The sequence below is a fragment of the Malurus melanocephalus genome, unplaced genomic scaffold (genome assembly GCF_030028575.1).
Source record: "Malurus melanocephalus ecotype Western Australia unplaced genomic scaffold, MMel_1.1 scaffold_626, whole genome shotgun sequence".
Taxonomy (NCBI): domain Eukaryota; kingdom Metazoa; phylum Chordata; class Aves; order Passeriformes; family Maluridae; genus Malurus; species Malurus melanocephalus.
In genome coordinates, this window is record NW_026623858.1 from 32,442 (window position 1) to 37,660 (window position 5,219).

General features: G+C 39.7%; 1 long non-coding RNA gene across 1 annotated transcript in view; it reads right to left on the reverse strand.

Moving 5' to 3' along the window:
• Positions 1-207: 207 nt before the first annotated feature.
• Positions 208-5,219, reverse strand: part of LOC130583783 (uncharacterized) — a 33,313-nt gene continuing 28,301 nt past the window's right edge. Inside the window, exon 4 of the long non-coding RNA XR_008966449.1 lies at positions 208-449. This is a non-coding gene — a long non-coding RNA (uncharacterized LOC130583783). The remainder of the gene's footprint in view (positions 450-5,219) is intronic.

Below are 5,219 nucleotides of genomic sequence, written 5' to 3' on the forward strand. Positions count from 1 at the left end.
GCAACAACCAGCCCAGTCCCAAACCCAGTGACAGCCTTACAGAGACACATCCTCCCCTTTGGTGCAGTTACGGTCCCAGTCGGCAGGGGCSCTGTTGGCTCCCAGYCGGGCAGGGCRGGTGCGATGATTCYCCGGTGGCTGCAGGGGGCGCTGTGGCGCGGGTCCCGGCTGGYTCAGAWCTCCTGCGTGGCCAATGGYGGACACAAAGCGGCAGAGGTGGATGGAGAAAAGTTACTCTGCAAACTCACAGCGGAAATGCCGATCTTGGTGCTCCTCTGGACAGCAAGAAACCCCAGGATGGCAAAGAGACGAGCAGAATCCTGTAGCTGCGAGACGGGAGGCAGCAGAGCTCAACCATCGCAGCTGGAATCTCAGGGGTCCCAGGCAAGGCACAGGGGCAGAAGATCACAGTGCAGCAAACAGGAACCAACAAGCAGAGATGATGGGCTCTGCAGAAAAGAGCAGGTGAGCTCTCCCACGCAGCTAGCAGGTCGACCTTCCTCCTCCAAGCCAAGCAGGGCAGAAAGTGAAGTTACCCCCCACCCCACACATATACCCTCCCTGACCCCAAAACTCCAGCAAGAGCTTCCCTCTCTCCAAAGAGAGGGAGAAAAAACCCCAAAAAACAAAAACTGACAGGCAGCAAGAGTGCTCAGGGAGATCCTTATGGTGGGTAGGTCCTATTGTCTTTACCAATTGCCCAAACATCAAAAGGATGACCTGACAATCAGTGTATCCCAGGAACAAAACAAGAAAGAAATATTCCCTAAGAAAGGAAACAAAAGGAGAAATCTTAACCCACAACACCACCTTAGGTATTATTAAAATTATTAACAAAATGTATTAGTCTGACTGAAACCACTTTCTCCCTATTAAAAAATCTGTTTCTTTGACTGCATAGTGGCTTCAATTACATTTGAGAGGGAGACAGTTTTTATTTTTTTAATGCACAGAGATACCTACTTTGCTCAAGACACTCTGAATACAAACAAATAATTTTTTTCCTACCATTGTGACCTTTCTATGCCTATTCTAAATTCTCCATTGAATAAAATTCAAGCTGGTGCTCCTCAGCATCAAAGATTTTATTTTCTCTGCTAATCTACTATTCTGGAAGTTATTCAACCATACCTCAAGACACCTTCTGCTCTTTCAGAAATGCAACATTTAATTACAGATGCCTTTCCATTTTCTGCAGCTCCACTTAAAAAAAAAAAAAAAAAAAAAAAAAAAAAAGGATAATTTTAAATTTATTTATTTAACTCATTACAATACTCCAATATTCGTTAAAGAATCCATCAGTGTTTTCCTTAAGATTCCTCATGATATCTTTCAGAAAGTGAATTACTCCAAAGTGGTGAAAGGGTAGTCATATAATATTTTTCCATGYGTCTATAAAGACAATATATTAAAATATATAATAATACCCCTATTATTTTATTTGAATTCTCTAAATTTTGTGTATTATATCCTTTTCAGTTCTTTGAGACTTCTTCAAGTACCATTTACTGCACTATCAGCTAAATATAAAATAAATTACAAAAATCATAGGTTAAAATCATTTAGAAATTCCAACACAATTGAAAATAATACATCAATATAAAGTCCTGAGTAAGGGTGTAAACGTGGGCAGAATATCTCAAGAAACAGACCATTAGATATTCTGATAATATCATCATATATTACTATCAAATATTCTGAAATAAAGTACCAATTGTACCGGCTTTATCAGAACTATCAGAATCTTATCCAAAAGCAAATAACTACAATAAATTTTGGAGAGGAAAATACTTGTTGAGATGTGTTGTATGACTGAAAGATGCCATGTTCGATAAATTAAATGTGAGAGATTTGGCAGCAAAAATAGTGGCATCATCTAAGCTTCGCACACAGAAGAATTATCACACTACAAGGAATTATCCTCTGTTACTGTGGAGACACATGGTGACACTCCATGTGTAATAAAATGGGTGTCAGAAAAATAAAAACATGGACAAACTGGCAAGTGTTCAGAGAGTCACAAATTTTTAAAATGCTTAATGGAGAAAGACTTAAAATAAGTAATTAACAGAGGTTTTATTTTTCTTTATTAATATATGGTTAGGGAAAGAAATTATTATTCAAAGTTGTTATTCATGTCTAAATGCTTAGAAACAAAACCTCGCCTCTTATAAATCTGTGCAGTTCACTTGAGAACACAGTAGTTCTGCTGATTTGTTCGTGGAGGGTAAGGCACTAAGAACAGAAGCAAAATGTTGATAAGGGGCTGCAGGAAAAAAAAATTATAGAATGTAATGAAAACATCCTAAACTGTAAAGAACCATTACATTTCAAAAAATGTTCACAAAGGTTCACAAAAGAATTGGACCAATGGATACCACTATAACTAAAAAAGTGAAAGGTGTGATAACTTGTAATTCTTAGTGGCACAGGTGAAGACCAACAGAGTATGGCCATGATTTTTTCTTTCTCTTTTCAAATGGGGGCTGAACAAAAATACCTAAGTGGAAAATTTTAAGGCTGTGATGTGTTTTTCTCACTTTTATACACATTTATGGATGACAATAAGCACTACAGATTCATGGTCTCTGAAATTGTTATTATGACATTCATATAAACAAAACCAGATGATCATACTTCAGAAAACTACAAAAGCTTATTTTAAAGCCATACTAGACAGCATTGTCTGATACCTGTAAGAAGTGTTCTGCAGCAGTGCCATTGTTTACAAAAATCTTAACTGTGGCATGTTAAAAGGAGGGCACTCTCCCCTTGTCACAGTCATTTTTATTGTGTTGCATATGCACTATGTTCTCTTTTATAAGGTGCCATTCCATTTGGAAGACAGTCTCTTTCAACTAATTTCCTTTCTTCCCTCTGTCCTTGTAAAATGTAGCTATTCCCTAAGAAAGGGAACAGATGCAAYAGGACAGACTGAGTAGGTACCTTTATGCTGGTGTGTTAGCACAAGCTTCAGCTCACATTTGAGTTCAAACTCATTGTTCAAGTTCATTGTGCACGGTGTTTGTGTGTTGAGTCAAATCGTGTTAGCAGACTGGCTCAGTGTGAGAGCCTTATTACAGAATTCTCTACAGAGACAAGACCAGGGCTGGAATCGAATCCAGGTGTCCTACATCCTGGAAGATCATTTGGGTTACTCTGCCCCCAGGTAAGAATATGGGGGAGGTGTAATTTTCTGATGAGCTAAATTCAAGAGGCACAGTCTGAGAAGTAACAAAGAACTGGACTGTACAGGGAGGAGGGAAGAGAGACACTTTGACACATGGCCTCAGGCAAGCACAGTGACCAGCTACTCAACAATGTCGAGAGTGGCACTTCTAAAGGACTGGTGCCCAGGAACTTCCTTCAGTAAACATGGGGAAATGTGACCACAGACAGTTTATAAATGCAGGAATGTTTAACCAGCAGGTGAGGCTGGTTATGTGCCTACTGGGAGAGTACTTGGTCAAGTACTCACATTTTTGCAAACCTCCAGGTGAGTAAATAATGGAAAACTGAAAGCAGGCCCTATGGACTGTTGAGGCATTTGACTGTGCCCAGAGAAGGGCATCTTAGATGGTGAATGGGCTGGAACATAAATCCTATGAGGAGCAGCTGAGACAGCTGGACTTATTTAGCCTGGAGAAAATAAGGCTGAAGGGAAAACTTATCACTAACTGCCCAAAAGGAAGTTGCACAACTACCTGTAAGAAAGCTGTAGCAAGGTGGAGGCTAGCCTCTTCTCCCAGGCAGCTAGTGATAGGAYAAAGGGAAACAGCCTCAAGTTGTGCCAAGGGAGGTTCTGGCTGGACATTAGGAAAAGTTTTTTCATTGAAACAGTGGTTAAGCATTGGAATGGGCCCCCAAGGGAAGTGGTGGTGTCACCATCCCTGGAAGTACTCAAAAAATGAGAAGTCATGGAACTTCCTGATGTGGTTTGGTGAGCATGGTGGTATTTGGTCAAAGGTTGGACTTGATATGGGAGGTCTTTTCCAACTTTAATGATTCAGTTCTAAGTCTGGCACTGGGACAGGTTGAGATCTACAGCTGCAATTGGGGGAGTGTAGCACAGGGAGACGGGATGATTGAGAACCTAGAAATAGGAGAGAGACAACTCTCGAAGCAGTGGGGACAAGACAAGATGTGTGGGGTCTAGGAAGGTAATCTGAAGAGTTAAAGAAGGGTCGATGAGGTAGGATGTGGAGTAAAAAGAGAAAAACTGTGAGCGGGAGACTGTTGAAAGGAAGAGATGTAGATTGGAAGAAAGCCAGAAAGAAGTAGAGCTTTCTGTGCCAGAAAAATGAGACTGGGAAGAGAAATCAAGGGTGGGAAAGAGATAGGAATGGTCCTGGCTTCAAGYTAGAGAACACAAAAAAAGAAGGGAGAACAGGCTTTGAATGAATGGGCAGAAACATATGTATTCACATGAGATATCTTTTCTGAAAACCTTCAGTGGAGCTGGCATGGCCTGAGTCTCACTCAGCTTAATTCTGGTAGTGTTTAGAACTAAGATACTCAGGTTTAATCTTGCAAGTTTCCTATAATAAGAATTTCTAAAGGGCAACAATAGATAAGATGCATAACTCTGTGTTTGTTATTAACAAATGATTGTATCATGAAATTCTTTTTTAAAAATCTGTTTAATATGTTTAAACAGAAATCATAAAAACAGAATGTTGCACAATCTGCTTTGCCATACTCTTGGCCAGAGTTAAATAAAATCTCACAATGAAGTGGCTCAGTTCTAACAACAGAGCTCTGGTGGCTGTACAGTAAACACTAGTATGCATCTTAAAGGTTTCCTTTAGTTCTGCCGCAAAATGCGAAGTTCTATGTGAGAAGCATGGTAACAGGGGCAGAACTAAATATTGTTTTAATCTCTCAGATGGACAAAGGAGAGTCATAACTATTTTTACAGTTTTCAGTCCCTGAAGTCATATCCAGGGAGGAACAGCCAAGGATGATTATATTATTCATTACACTTCTAATAGGTGTAACTTCCTCCTCCTTTCTGATATAGAAAGCTATATATAATACTGTTGTCATTATTGTCTTAGGTGGAAGGAAATGAAGTAATTCCCTACACTGAAAACATCAGGAATTTTAATCTACCCTTCTCCAAAGAAAATTAAGGACAGAAGCTGTTAACAATCACTTCATCTATCTGCATATGAAAGGGAAGACAGTTTTTGTTGCTATCTACTCATAAAAGTAGATCT